Source organism: Aedes albopictus, chromosome 3 (genome assembly GCF_035046485.1).
Source record: "Aedes albopictus strain Foshan chromosome 3, AalbF5, whole genome shotgun sequence".
Taxonomy (NCBI): Eukaryota; Metazoa; Arthropoda; class Insecta; order Diptera; family Culicidae; genus Aedes; species Aedes albopictus.
The window spans coordinates 205542282-205558015 of NC_085138.1; the positions used below are offsets into that span (position 1 = coordinate 205542282).

The window sequence follows — 15734 nt, forward strand, 5'->3', positions numbered from 1 at the left end:
TTTCAACATTATTTATCCATAACTACCAAAACAAATCTGATTTTTTATCATATTCACTTTCTCAACAAGTTGTTTATGAATGTCTTCATCAAAACCCGAAAAAAATCAATATAGCCATTTCCACAACATTTTTTTTGAGATCAAGTTTCTTATTGTTTTAAGGTTTTTACGCAACATAAGAACTACCACGCAGTGTGAACTGAGTGATGGATTTCCATGAAAATCGTTGAAGCTGTTACGTCTGTTTGTCTGTGCTATTATCTTTTTCCTTAAAGCCAATCTAAGTTCTCATTTTTTGAGTCAAAAACATTTTGAGATTTTGTGAAATGTTTTGAAATGATTTGAAAATTTTTGAAATGTTTTGATTTTTAAATATTCTTTAGGAAAATTGCATTTTTCGTGTTACTTTTGGAAAAAATAATGCTTGTGTTCAATGGACTACCCGCTTTGTGCGCAGCCACAGTTGATCAGCAGGAGTAAATCAATTTAATTTTGTATGGCGAAATGATGATGATGATGATTGTGTACCCACCATCAGCGCAAGGATTACCTATGGCTGCAGAGTCATACCGGAACGGAATGATCTACCTGATGGTTTGTTGTAGCAGGGTAAGCTAAATTCACTGGAGACCTTCGGAAAACAACATGATAATTGTTATCTCGTGACAAAGTCTGGCCACCCCACGAACATTTGCCCGGAAACCAGTTCATTTAACTTCCTTTGGCTACCCCTCCGAAATCCCCATATATGTCATGTTCAAATATAAAAAGTAAGTATAAGGAACGAACTCACCGGGTAATCCTGACCAGCTGGTTTTCTATGTTTGGCTTTGGTCTCAGCATGCAAACGGTCCAACCATATTAAATGTGCACTCGTTCACACCACTCGCTGATTCTCCGATCGTCCATCGAAGAATCCGAAAAAAAATACATAAGCGAGAATACCCGACGCACTGAAAAACAATCTCTTGGATACTAGCATTTCCGAACTCGGAATAACGACGAACACGAGCACCACGATGCGGGCAATGTGGTCTCTTGCCACCGAGCCATCGTCGATCGTTTACACAAAGTGCGAACAAAAAACACAAAGAAAAATACGAAAACGCGGGAACGACGAAATGTGGTAAGTTTCAGCCTCCGCGCCCTGCTTGTCACTGACGACCGACGACCGTTCACTCTTCCATCAGCGTTCCACTCAAGTACGAACAAAAACACAAAGAAAAATGCAAAAACGCGGTAAAGACGAAATGCGGCATGTTTCAGCCTCCGCACCCTGCTTGTCACTGATTTAATTTTGTATGGCGAAATGCATCTAAACTTGAATTACTTGAATGAATTACCTACATCGGCTGTTTTCCTACTCTCCGCATCGACCAATGTGACGCTAGCTTCTATGCGCGAAAAATCACTAAAAGTAAATCGCAAAAATATTGTATGGCGAATAGCATCTAAAGGCAAATTTATCGAAGTGGAACACATTATTCGAAAAAATATTTGGTAGTGGTTGTGCACAATGGTGACCACTATTAAGCCTACCAAATATTTTTTCGGGAAAAGCTTTGTAATGGACTACCCGCTTTGCGCGCAGCCACAGTTGATCAGCAGGAGTAAATCAATTTAATTTTGTATGGCGAAATGCTTCTAAACTTGAATGGACTACCCGCTTTGCGTGCAGCCACAGTTGATCAGCAGGAGTAAATCAATTTAATTTTGTATGGCGAAATGCATCTAAACTCAAATTACTTGAAATAGAAAGCTTTTCCCGAAAAAATATTTGGTAGCCTTAATAGTGGTCACCATTGTGCACAACCACTACCAAATATTTTTTAGAATAATGTGTTTCACTTCGAGAATTTTGCCTTTAGATTGTATTCACCATACAATATTTTTGCGATTTACTTTTAGCGATTTTTCGCGCATAGAAGCTAGCGCCACATTGGTCGATGCGGAGAGTAGGAAAACAGCCGATGTATGTAATTCATTACTTGAAATACAAAGCTTTTCCAGAAAAAATATTTGGTAGGCTTGATAGTGGTCACCATTGTGCACAACCACTACCAAATATTTTTTCGAATAATGTGTTCCACTTTGAAGAATTTGCCTTTAGATGGTATTCGCCATACAATATTTTTGCGATTTACTTTTAGCGATTTTTCGCGCATAGAAGCTAGCGCCACATTGGTCGATGCGGAGAGTAGGAAAACAGCCGATGTAGGTAATTCATTCAAGTAATTCAAGTTTAGATGCATTTCGCCATACAAAATTAAATTGATTTACTCCTGCTGATCAACTGTGGCTGCGCGCAAAGCGGGTAGTCCATTACTTGAAATAGAAAGCTTTTACTGTAAAACAATATTTGGTAGGCTTAATAGTAGTCACCATTGTGCACAACCACTACCAAATATTTTTTCGAATAATGTATTCCACTTCGATAAATTTGACTTTAGATGCTATTCGCCATACAATATTTTTGCGATTTACTTTTAGCAATTTTTCGCGCATAGAAGCTAGCGCCACATTGATCGATGCGGAGAGTAGGAAAACAGCCGATGTAGTTAATTCATTGTTTGGTATCGTGCAGAAAAGTAAGCCGTTACCATACCGAAACGGCAAGTATAAAAAATAATATTATATAGTGCCGAGTTGCAAAAAATATTTTTAGATATGCTTAACAATCCTAGCTATCAGATATAAAAAAAATGTTCAAACTATACAGCTATAAGAAAGGAAAAAAAACTCATAATACAATATTATATTTCCAAACAGTATGTAAGTTACTGTAAGATACGAAAAGGTATTTTTCGACTGGTAAAAGTAATTTTCATTGGGATATTTGATCAAGAACTATTATTACGGGCATTCTAAACGCAAAAGCTTTTGTTCTAAATTTATCAGCAAATCCAGTAGCAGCAAACGTTAAGCAAACGAATGTCTTAATTACTGTTTACTGTATTCGTTTTGTGTTATGACAAGTTATACCATTCGAATGGACTACCCGCTTGGCGCACACCCACAGTTGATCAGCAGGAGTAAATCCATTTTATTTTGTATGGTGAAAAGCATCTAAACTTGAATTATTTGAAATAGAAAGCTTTTACTGAAAAAATATTTGGTAGGCTTAATAGTAGTCACCATTGTGCACAACCACTACCAAATATTTTTTCGAATGATGTATTCCACTTCGATAAATTTGTCTTTAGATGCTATTCGCCATACAATATTTTTGAGATTTACTTTTAGCGATTTTTCGCGCATAGAAGCTAGCGCCACATAGGTCGATGCGGAGAGTAGGAAAACAGCCGATGTAGTTAATGAATTATCATATGATCTGAAAAAATGAATTAAATTAAATTAAATGTTTTCAGGAACGCTAAGAAACTGCGTGGTAGTTCTTATGTTGCGTAAAAAAACCTTAAAACAATAAGAAACTTGATCTCAAAAAAAAAAATGTTGTGGAAATGGCTATATTGATTTTTTTTCGGGTTTTGATGAAAACATTCATAAACAGCTTATTGAGAAAGTGAATATGATAAAAAATCAGATTAATTTTGGTAGTTATGGATAAATAATGTTGAAATTATTAAAAACACCTTTATGCAAATGCAAATTTGAAGCATGAAGTAAATGGACTACCCGCTTTGCGCGCAGCCACAGTTGATCAGCAGGAGTAAATCAATTTGATTTTGTATGGCGAAATGCATCTAAACTTGAATTACTTGAAATACAAAGCTTTTCCCGGAAAAATATTTGGTAGGCTTAATAGTGGTCACCATTGTGCACAACCACTACCAAATACTTTTTCGAATAATGTGTTCCACTTTGAAGAATTTGCCTTTAGATGCTATTCGCCATACAATATTTTTGCGATTTACTTTTAGCGATTTTTCGCGCATAGAAGCTAGCGCCACATTGGTCGATGCGGAGAGTAGGAAAACATCCGATGCAGGTAATTAATTGTTAGAAAACTCGATTATTCTTCATAATATCATGACAATGAATTAACTACATCGGCTGTTTCCTACTCTCCGCATCGACCAATGTGGCGCTAGCTTTCTCTCTCTCTTCTTGGCGTAACGTCCTCATTGGGACAAAGCCTGCTTCTCAGCTTAGTGTTCTATGAGCACTTCCACAGTTATTAACTGAGAGCTTCCTCTGCCAATGACCATTTAGCATGTGTATATCGTGTGGCAGGCACGAAGATACTCTGTGCCCAAGGAAGTCAAGGAAATTTCCTTTACGAAAAGATCCTGGACCGACCGGGAATCGAACCCGTCACCCTCAGCATGGTCATGCTGAATACCCGTGCGTTTACCGCCTCGGCTATATGGGCCCTGTCGTGGCGCTAGCTTCTATGCGCGAAAAATCGCTAAAAGTAAATCGCAAAAATATTGTATGGCGAATACAATCTAAAGGCAAATTTCTCGAAGTGGAACACATTATTCGAAAAAATATTTGGTAGTGGTTGTGCACAATGGTGACCACTATTAAGGCTACCAAATATTTTTTTAGTAAAAGCTTTCTATTTCAAGTTATTCAAGTTTAGATGCATTTCGCCATACAAAATTAAATTGATTTACTCCTGCTGATCAACTGTGGCTGCGCGCAAAGCGGGTAGTCCATTAACTACATCGGCTGTTTTCCTACTCTCCGCATCGACCAATGTGGCGCTAGCTTCTATGCGCGAAAAATCACTAAGAGTAAATCGCAAAAATATTGTATGGCGAATAGCATCTAAAGGCGAATTTATCGAAGTGGAATACATTATTCGAAAAAATATTTGGTAGTGGTTGTGCACAATGGTGACTACTATTAAGCCTACCAAATATTTTTTCAGTAAAAGCTTTCTATTTCAAGTAATTCAAGTTTAGATGCTTTTCACCATACAAAATAAAATTGATTTACTCCTGCTGATCAACTGTGGGTGTGCGCCAAGCGGGTAGTCCATTAACTACATCGGCTGTTTTCCTACTCTCCGCATCGACCAATGTGGCGCTAGCTTCTACGTGCGAAAACTCGCTAAAAGTAAATCGCAAAAATATTGTATGGCGAATAGCATCTGAAGGCAAATTTATCGAAATGGAATACATCATTCGAAAAAATATTTGGTAGTGGTTGTGCACAATGGTGACTACTATTAAGCCTACCAAATAGTTTTTCAGTAAAAGCTTTCTATTTCAAGTAATTCAAGTTTAGATGCTTTTCACCATACAAAATAAAATGGATTTACTCCTGCTGATCAACTGTGGGTGTGCGCCAAGCGGGTAGTCCATTCATTTATTAACCTTCCTTGGGTGAAAACAAACAGAACAAAACTCAGACGACCCGAATCGGACCATCCGTTCGCAAGTTGTGCGCGGTCCCACGTATACCACTGCATTTTATATAGATTGTTTTAAAGAGTTTCCAATCTAATAAAACAAATACTATTGAAAAACGTCACTGTTTAGTAAAATTATAAATTCAGTAAAAATTTGATCAATTTTGAGGATTTTCAAATCTATGTATAGTGGCAGATTTTGCCAGATTTTTAATAACGGACTTGCCAGATAAGTTCTAAAATATAGTGGCAACCCTGGTTGTGCATAATGATGACCGGTTTGGTGCCTACCAAATATTTTTTCGGTAAAAGCTTGTCATTTCGAGAAATTCGAGTTTAGATGCTTTTCGCCATACAAAATAAAATGGATTTACTCCTGCTGATCAACTGTGGGTGCGCGTCAAGCTGGTAGTCCATTGATCACTTTAAAACAACTTTTGCGGATAACATCAGTGCCAATTCAAATATTGCTAAAAGAATCTCTGTTAAACCAGTACGCTGTGAATCTACATGGAACCATGTGACAGAATTTTGTTCAACAAATTTGAACTTTAAGTTAAATAACTCCAAATATCAAAAAATTGGAAATGTAATAATGGGGCGAAATTGATCAGTACACAATGGACTACCCGCTTGACGCGCAGCCACAGTTGATCAGCAGGAGTAAATCCATTTAATTTTGTATGGCGAAAAGCATCTAAACTTGAATTACTTGAAATAGAAAGCTCTTCCTACAAAAATATTTGGTAGGCATAATAGTAGTGTCCATTGTGCACAACCACTACCAAATATTATTTCGAATAATGTGTTCCCCTTCGAGAAATTTGCCTTTAGATGCTATTCGCCATACAATATTTTTGCGATTTACTTTTAGCGGTTTTTCGCGCATAGAAGCTAGCGCCACATTGGTTGATGCGGAGAGTAGGAAAACAGCCGATGCAGGTAATGGACTACCCGCTTTGCGCGCAGCCACAGTTGATCAGCAGGAGTAAATCAATTTAATTTTGTATGGCGAAATGCATCTAAACTTGAATTACTTGAAATACAAAGCTTTTCCCGAAAAAATATTTGGTAGGCTTAATAGTGGTCACCATTGTGCACAACCACTACCAAATATTTTTTCGAATAATGTATTCCACTTCGATAAATTTGCCTTTAGATGCTATTAGCCATACAATATTTTTGCGATTTACTTTTAGCGATTTTTCGCGCATAGAAGCTAGCGCCACATTGGTCGATGCGGAGAGTAGGAAAACAGCCGATGTAGGTAATTCATTAATTAAGCATCGGTCGGAAAGGGAAATTTTCTTCTCCGCTTAATTTTGCTCTCCTAAACCAGAATAAAGCGTTCAAAATCTTTTAACTAGTGAATTTAATACTTAAAATGCCAAATTAAATTTTAAAATTCCCCCTTAAACGCCTAAAGGTAGACAATTTCATTTGAAATAAGCGTTTACCTCCTCGGCTATATGGGCCCTGTCGTGGCGCTAGCTTCTATGCGCGAAAAATCGCTAAAAGTAAATCGCAAAAATATTGTATGGCGAATACAATCTAAAGGCAAATTTCTCGAAGTGGAACACATTATTCGAAAAAATATTTGGTAGTGGTTGTGCACAATGGTGACCACTATTAAGGCTACCAAATATTTTTTAGTAAAAGCTTTCTATTTCAAGTTATTCAAGTTTAGATGCATTTCGTCATACAAAATTAAATTGATTTACTCCTGCTGATCAACTGTGGCTGCGCGCAAAGCGGGTAGTCCATTAACTACATCGGCTGTTTTCCTACTCTCCGCATCGACCAATGTGGCGCTAGCTTCTATGCGCGAAAAATCACTAAAAGTAAATCGCAAAAATATTGTATGGCGAATAGCATCTAAAGGCGAATTTATCGAAGTGGAATACATTATTCGAAAAAATATTTGGTAGTGGTTGTGCACAATGGTGACTACTATTAAGCCTACCAAATATTTTTTCAGTAAAAGCTTTCTATTTCAAGTAATTCAAGTTTAGATGCTTTTCACCATACAAAATAAAATGGATTTACTCCTGCTGATCAACTGTGGCTGCGCGAAAAGCGGGTAGTCCATTGTGCCATATAGTAGTTGGATTCTTTGCGTGCAATGGACTACCCGCTTGACGCGCAGCCACAGTTGATCAGCAGGAGTAAATCCATTTAATTTTGTATGGCGAAAAGCATCTAAACTTGAATTACTTGAAATAGAAAGCTTTTACTGAAAAAATATTTGGTAGACTTAATAGTAGTCACCATTGTGCACAACCACTACCAAATATTTTTTCGAATAATGTATTCCATTTCGATAAATTTGCCTATAGATGCTATTCGCCATACAATATTTTTGCGAGTTACTTTTAGCGATTTTTCGCGCATAGAAGCTAGCGCCACATGTGTCGATGCGGAGAGTAGGAAAACAGCCGATGTAGTTAATTCATATAAGAAATCTTTAAAACATCATTTCGTAAAAACACCGTTTCTCGAGAATGGCTTAACGGATCTTCGTGAAATTTTGTTGGTAGTTGCACAACCCCTTAAGCTTCATGGTCAGTCTTTCTCTTTTTTGATATTGTGCATTTAGCCGAAATGGCGATCGAAAAACCTCGGAATTTTTCGATTTTTCAAAATTTTAAATCAATGCCCCTACCCTGTCCCAGGAGGGAAAGGGTCAAAACTTCAGATTTGTGAGTTTCTAGTTGGGAGCAATGGACTACCCGCTTTGCGCGCACCCACAGTTGATCAGCAGGAGTAAATCAATTTAATTTTGTATGGCGAAATGCATCTAAACTTGAATTACTTGAAATACAAAGCTTTTCCCGAAAAAATATTTGGTTGGCTTAATAGTGGTCACCATTGTGCACAACCACTACCAAATATTTTTTCGAATAATGTGTTCCACTTTGAAGAATTTGCCTTTAAATGGTATTCGCCATACAATATTTTTGCGATTTATTTTTAGCGATTTTTCGCGCATAGAAGCTAGCGCCACATTGGTCGATGTGGAGAGTAGGAAAACAACCGATGTAGCTAATTCATCAGAAAAAGACAAATTTGGAGCTGGGCAAAACAAAAATGTCGGACCGTGTAATTCAGATTGTGTCTACAATGAATGGACTACCCGCTTGGCGCACACCCACAGTTGATCAGCAGGAGTAAATCCATTTTATTTTGTATGGCGAAAAGCATCTAAACTTGAATTACTTGAAATAGAAAGCTTTTACTGAAAAAATATTTGGTAGGCCTAATAGTAGTCACCATTGTGCACAACCACTACCAAATATTTTTTCGAATAATGTATTCCACTTCGATAAATTTGCCTTTAGATGCTATTCGCCATACAATATTTTTGCGATTCACTTTTAGCGATTTTTCGCGCATAGAAGCTAGCGCCACATTGGTCGATGCGGAGAGTAGGAAAACGGCCGATGTAGTTAATGGACTACCCGCTTGGCGCACACCCACAGTTGATCAGCAGGAGTAAATCCATTGTATTTTGTATGGTGAAAAGCATATAAACTTGAATTACTTGAAATAGAAAGCTTTTACTGAAAAAGTATTTGGTAGGCTTAATAGTAGTCACCATTGTGCACAGCCACTACCAAATATTTTTTCGAATAATGTATTCCACTTCGATAAATTTGCCTTTAGATGCTATTCGCCATACAATATTTTTGCGATTTACTTTTAGCGATTTTTCGTGCATAGAAGCTAGCGCCACATTTGTCGATGCGGAGAGTAGGAAAACAGCCGATGTAGTTAATTCATTCATTTATTAACTACATCGGCTGTTTTCCTACTCTCCGCATCGACCAATGTGTCGCTAGCTTCTATGCGCGAAAAATCGCTAAAAGTAAATCGCAAAAATATTGTATGGCGAATAGTATCTAAAGGCAAATTTATCGAAGTAGAATACATTATTCGAAAAAATATTTGGTAGCGGTTGTGCACAATGGTGACTACTATTAAGCCTACCAAATACTTTTTAGTATAAGCTTTCTATTTCAAATAATTCAAGTTTAGATGCTTTTCACCATAAAAAAATAAAATGGATTTACTCCTGCTGATCAACTGTGAGTGTGCGCCAAGCGGGTAGTCCATTGAAAGCTAGTTTTAATAAGTAAAAAAGTTTGCACCGCACAGCACTAAAATGTGTAAGACCTACTCATTAGTGCATAATGGACTACCCGCTTTGCGCGCAGCCACAGTTGATCAGCAGGAGTAAATCCATTTTATTTTGTATGGTGAAAAGCATCTAATCTTGAATTACTTGAAATAGAAAGCTTTTACTGAAAAAATATTTAGTAGGCTTAATAGTAGTCACCATTGTGCACAACCACTACCAAATATTTTTTCGAATAATGTATTCCACTTCGATAAATTTGCCTTTAGATGCTATTCGCCATACAATATTTTTTCGATTTACTTTTAGCGATTTTTCGCGCATAGAAGCTAGCGCCACATTGGTCGATGCGGAGAGTAGGAAAACAGCCGATGTAGTTAATTCATTTCCAGACCCCTCAAAAATGTGTACCGTAATCCGGGGACAAATGGATTAAATGCTTTGGCTGTTTTCCTACTCTCCGCATTGACCAATGTGGCGCTAGCTTCTATGCGCGAAAAATCGCTAAAAGTAAATCGCAAAAATATTGTATGGCGAATAGCATCTAAAGGCGTATTTCTCGAAGTGAAACACATTATTCGAAAAAATATATGGTAGCGGTTGTGGTGCATAATGATGACCGGTTTGGTGCCTATCCAGTGTACGCAGAATATGGCACCGCAAGCGAAAAAACAGGCAACAAAGAAGGCACGGCAACAACGCTTTGTTTTTTCGTTAGCAGATAATGACAAAATCGCTCCCGAGTTTGTTCACAACAAAAACGGTTGGAATATTTGTCTCGTTCTATTCAGATCGTGATTTTCGTATTGTTATACTACTGGAACTCGACTCTGAGGTTTGCAAGAGTATTAATTCGTCCAAATTGAAACGTCTTATGACCCCGGGAGCTCTCGTCGTCCCAGACGGGGACTAACCTAAACCCCAAGCGGCTGGTACCAGCCACGGCCGCTTCCGGGGTGGGCACTCATGGCCTCTTTTCTCCCGGGTCCCAGGGCGTATCACAGGTGGGGAAGTTTCGGATGTGGGAAGCCTAACTATTTAAACTTGACTTACGTTTGTTTATTGCGGTGATCAGGGTGGTGCGGCGAATACGGGAAACACTGCTAGTCGCGAAGATCTACATCTCGAAATCCGATCGACACGTGGCCGCTCGATCGTAGGGTACTGGTTGGTTGATGGTGGCAGCTTCTTCCATGGCGGTACGTGGGCGGAACGTGGCCAAGGGACCCCTGGCTGGCGTGGCACACACCCTGGGGCCACTTGCTCGTCGTGCGAGGGGGCGTGGTATGGCCGGTTGTACCCGCCTACGGGTAGTAGGAGGTTGTAGGACTTGCCGGTTTCCGTCGGGCGATGAAGCACGAGAACTTGGCTGACCGGACCCGTAGCAGGATACGAATTGGCCACTTAATTGTCGGTGGCGAAGAAGGGGGGGGGGGCAGAACGTTCCCGTTGCCGTCACAGTCCCGACGATGCGATGGTCGGAAAGTTGCCGGTTTCCGTCCAGCGTTAGATGGCTTGGTCCGACTTTTTCACGTGGCTACACACTGGTCGGTAACCCGTTGATTGGTCACGGGGAGGGGGGGGGGGTAGCGTTCCCCGTCTGCTAGCTGAATTCTTCACGGGCACCGGTGTTCTCGGCGATGGAACCCACCTGCGGTCAACGACGTTGGTCTGGACTTCGTCTACAATCCGCGGCAGACCCGGACTGGCGAGCGGTCTTCCGCCCGTAGCTTGAAGGGACCACCTGCTAGGTCTTTCTCCTTCTGCTTTTGCACACCGACCGCCTAATCGCTCTTCGTGACCCTTCTTCGTACAATCGACACTCATAGCCTGAAGCAATGACACTCAATCCAGTTTCCGCATCATTGCAGCCGACTTCAGTGTGGCTGCACTCATCGACTACACGCATGTCGTTTTGTTTTTCGCCCGCCCCACCACACCATTCAAATGAATCGTTGAAAAACTGAACATCATGTTGCCCTACCGTCCCACATCAACATTTACAAACAAAATGTTACTGTTCGGTAACAAAATGCTAATGAATTCAATGATGTGGGTCGAAAATTTCAGCAGAAAAGTCGAAATATCGGCACACGCACGGCAAGCGATGTTTGTTTTATTGCTCTCATCGCCTGACATACGTTTGTTGCGGAGCACCTTTGTTACCAACATGCACCGCTTAGGACAAAGCGTTTGTTTTTCGGTGTGATCCGTTTTTCGTACCCTGTGCCTATCAAATATTTTTTCGGTAAAAGCTTGTCATTTCGAGAAATTCGAGTTTAGATGCTTTTCGCCATACAAAATAAAATAGATTTACTCCTGCTGATCAACTGTGGGCGCGCGTCAAGCTGGTAGTCCATTGATCACTTTAAAACAACTTTTGCGGATAACATTAGTGCCAATGAACTAACTACATCGGCTATTTTCCTACTCTCCGCATCGACCAATGTGGCGCTAGCTTCTATGCGTAAAAAATCGCTAAAAGTAAATCGCAAAAATATTGTATGGCGAATACCATCTAAAGGCAAATTCTTCAAAGTGGAACACATTATTCGAAAAAATATTTGGTAGTGGTTGTGCACAATGGTGACCACTATTAAGCCTACCAAATATTTTTTCGGGAAAAGCTTTGTATTTCAAGTAATTCAAGTTTAGATGCATTTCGCCATACAAAATTAAATTGATTTACTCCTGCTGATCAACTGTGGCTGCGCGCAAAGCGGGTAGTCCATTCAAATATTGCTAAAAGAATTTCTGTAAAACCAGTACGCTGTGAATCTCCATGGAACCATGTGACAGAATTTTGTTCAACAAATTTGAATTTTAAGTTAAATAACTCCAAATATCAAAAAATTGGAAATGTAATAATGGGGCGAAATTGATCAGTACACAATTAAGCATCGGTCGGAAAGGAAAATTTTCTTCTCCGCTTAATTTTGCTCTCCTAAACCAGAATAAAGCGTTCAAAATCTTTTAACTAGTGAATTTAATACTTAAAATGCCAAATTAAATTTTAAAATTCCCCCTTAAACGCCTAAAGGTAGGCAATTTCATTTGAAATAAGTGATTTCTTTACACTAAATGACTATTTCATTATAAAATGAACTTTTTCATAACTATTTCATGTTCTGATTAGCTACATAACTTCCCAACCAAGGTTCCACAAAAATGTTAAAGCAGAGAATTTACGGGAAGTCCTATTATCAATCGATTGTTTAGTAGCGATGATTTCAACTAAATGTGAAACACATAGCAAATTCCTCGAAAAAATAAGGCAAAACTAACTTTCTACTAAAAATTTAAAAGTCTACACTCATCTCTAGACAGCTACAAACCAGATAACGTAAAAAGTTTAAGATCATAACGACGCTTAAGAGTTCCTAGTATGGAATTACAATCTAGTACCCGAATGATCAATTTCACCCCGCTGATCAATTTGACCCCGGTTTACGGTAACAGTTATACATTGACAAAATCAGCTCCTGCGTCCACAAAATCGTGAAATTCACAATATTTTTGTACGGCAATCTAGCTATGTTTACTAGTGACTTTAGTAAACTAAAAAAAAATCACTCATTTTTTGAGCTAAAATGAGACAACACAAAAAAGAGAAAATAGCATTTCCAGCGCTACCGCCGTCCCAAATGCGAAAGTCTCATCTCATCAGCAGGGTTACTTTGGCCTCAGGGTCATTTTTGCACCAAACCGTAAAGTGCATCGGCGAGCTGCTGTCAACGTGATGCAAAAGGAAGGTTTAGCAGTACTATAATATTCTTCATCATGTCAAAAATATTATACCCCTAATTAACGAACACCATACACGGACCGTACTGTAGACGATTCAATAATACCACATACTGTTCTAATGGATAAGCTATTTTACAAGACGTTCTACCGGTGGGCCGTTCAATGTTATTGTTTAAATTTGATGTTTTTGTTTTCGCAAAAAGTAGCATAACATGTGGTGAGCGCCAATCAGATTTTTGCTGGCAGAGATGTTTCGGTTTCTAATGCGGCATGTGTCAATCCCCCGAGCTTATGATTGTTGAAGTACATCGAAGTAGTCTTGAAATCAGTTAATCTAAGTAGTCATAATTTGATTGTCAGAAAAATAAATGTATTCCTTAAGTTACCGTAGAACAAGCTACACGCGTTTTCCCTACTCTAAGAGGTTGTGGACCCAGATACAGCTAAGTGCAAGGTAAGTAAAAGGAAGGTAATCCAATATGTCAGATTCCACCATCCGCCATATTGGAAAACCTAACGACAGCTGGCAAGTTTGTATTCAATTTTTTTCACTAGTGAGATGACAAACAAAAACTTTCAGCCCTAGCAACGTAGCAACCCCACAGAAACCATGCACGCTCAACTTTCTCAGCACTAAAATCGGACTAACTCCATGACACTCATCGAGTGTTTGCTACTTACACGGATTGCAAATTAGCTCGTACACCCACTCACGAAAATATTTTGCAAAATTTTCGGCAAAGCAATCTCTTTTGGTTAAGAAATCACCATTGTATTCATAATTAACACAAATGCGGGAGCACGAGCAAATTTTAAACCTGGGGGAATATTACTCATTTTATGAGTGCCATGGAAATATGTCAACATTGGTTATCCGTGTTGAGAATGTTGTTGCCGATGCGGCGCAGCAACGCTTCTGTAGCGTTCTGCAGCATAAACAAACTGGCCGGCTGTCACCTCCATCCCCCCGCAGTGTGCCGCACTCCCCGCATCCACTTACTGCTTATACGCTAACACCTTCCTTATAAACATCTTGGCTAAGTGTTTTTACGGCGAGGAAACCGAGCACTATGGACTCAAAACTCGGTATAGAAAAACTGACGAACGAAAACTATCCCCAATGGTCATTCGAAGCGGAGATGTTACTGGAGCGTGAAGATCTTTGGAAGCATGTCGTGGATGCGGTTCCGGACCCGGTCACAACAGCGTGGACAGCGGGGGACAGGAAGGCGCGTGCGACGATCGCTTTACTGGTCGAGAAACGTCAACATCCGCTGATTCGAGATGCCAAGACTGCTAGAGAAACCTGGAATCGACTGAAGGAACAGCACCAGAAGACCACCATGTGTTCAAGAGTGTCTCTCATCTGCCAAGTCTGTGACAAGAAGCTTTCAGAGGGAGGAGACCTTGAAGCACACGTCTACGAGCTGGAAGAGCTGTTTTCAAGACTCCAAGGAGCAGGTAAAGATTTGGGAGAAGACGTTCAAGTGGCAATCCTGTTGCGGAGTCTTCCGGCTTCGTACGAAAGTGTCCGAACGGCCCTGCTGGTATTGAAGGACGACGAGTTGAAGATGCCTTTTGTCAAGGGGAAAATTCTGGACTATGCTCGGAAGCTACAAGAAAAGGAAGTTATCGTTGGAGAATCTGCATTCAAGGTGGAAACCAAGAAGCTAACTTGCCATTTCTGCGGAGCGAAAGGGCATAAGAAGAAGGACTGTCCGGCATTCAACAAATCTGGCCATCAAGACAGAGCTCAAGATAGAACCGCAAGCAAGTTTGCAAAGCCGAAGAATAAATCTGGTAAGGATAAGTCATACGCTTTCGTTTTGGACGCGGCTGATAGGAAGAAAGTCGACTGGATTATAGACTCCGGCGCAACGTCCCATGTGTGCTGCGACAGAAGCTTTTTCGACGGCCTGAAGTCATGCACAGAGAAGAGTGTTTTCCTGGCAAACGGCAAAGAAGTCAAAGTTCAAGCAACTGGATCTGTGACAATTTTTTGCATCGATTCCAACGGTGGTCGGACAATCGTCACGCTGTCTGATGTAATGTATGTTCCCGGATTGGAGATGAACCTGGTGTCGGTGAGTAAGTTGATTGAAAAAGGAGCCAACATCCAATTTGGAACGAGCGGGTGTCAAGTTCTCTTCAAGAAGGAAGTTGTTGCTGTAGCATTGAAACATGGAGGCCTGTATCGACTGAAGATCTACGATGAACGAACGCTGGCTGTCGGGCAGGACCATACGAAAGACTGCAAGCATACGTGGCACAGACGCCTGGGACACCGCGAGGATGCAGCCATTCAGCAGATCGTCGGTAAGGACTTGGCGACTGGTATTCAGGTGCGTGACTGTGGAATTCATGAAGCCTGCGAACCGTGTCTCGAAGGGAAACAAACTCGAAAACCATTTGCGAAAATCACAGAAAAGAAGTCGGTGGCTGTGCTGGACCTACTACACACGGATGTTTGCGGTCCCATGGAATCGTACTCGTTAAGCGGATTCAAGTACTTCGTCACAATAATTGATGACC

The 15734-nt window shown here is 40.1% G+C and overlaps 1 protein-coding gene and 1 long non-coding RNA gene across 2 annotated transcripts in view; one reads left to right on the top strand and one right to left on the bottom strand.

Annotated features, from left to right (window-relative positions):
* The window catches only part of LOC109432807 (nose resistant to fluoxetine protein 6), a 132691-nt gene that overhangs the window by 39386 nt on the left and 77571 nt on the right, over positions 1-15734 (top strand). The window lies entirely within an intron of this gene.
* The window catches only part of LOC134291207 (uncharacterized), a 91717-nt gene continuing 87372 nt past the window's right edge, over positions 11390-15734 (bottom strand). Inside the window, exon 2 of the long non-coding RNA XR_009998972.1 lies at positions 11390-14219. This is a non-coding gene — a long non-coding RNA (uncharacterized LOC134291207). The remainder of the gene's footprint in view (positions 14220-15734) is intronic.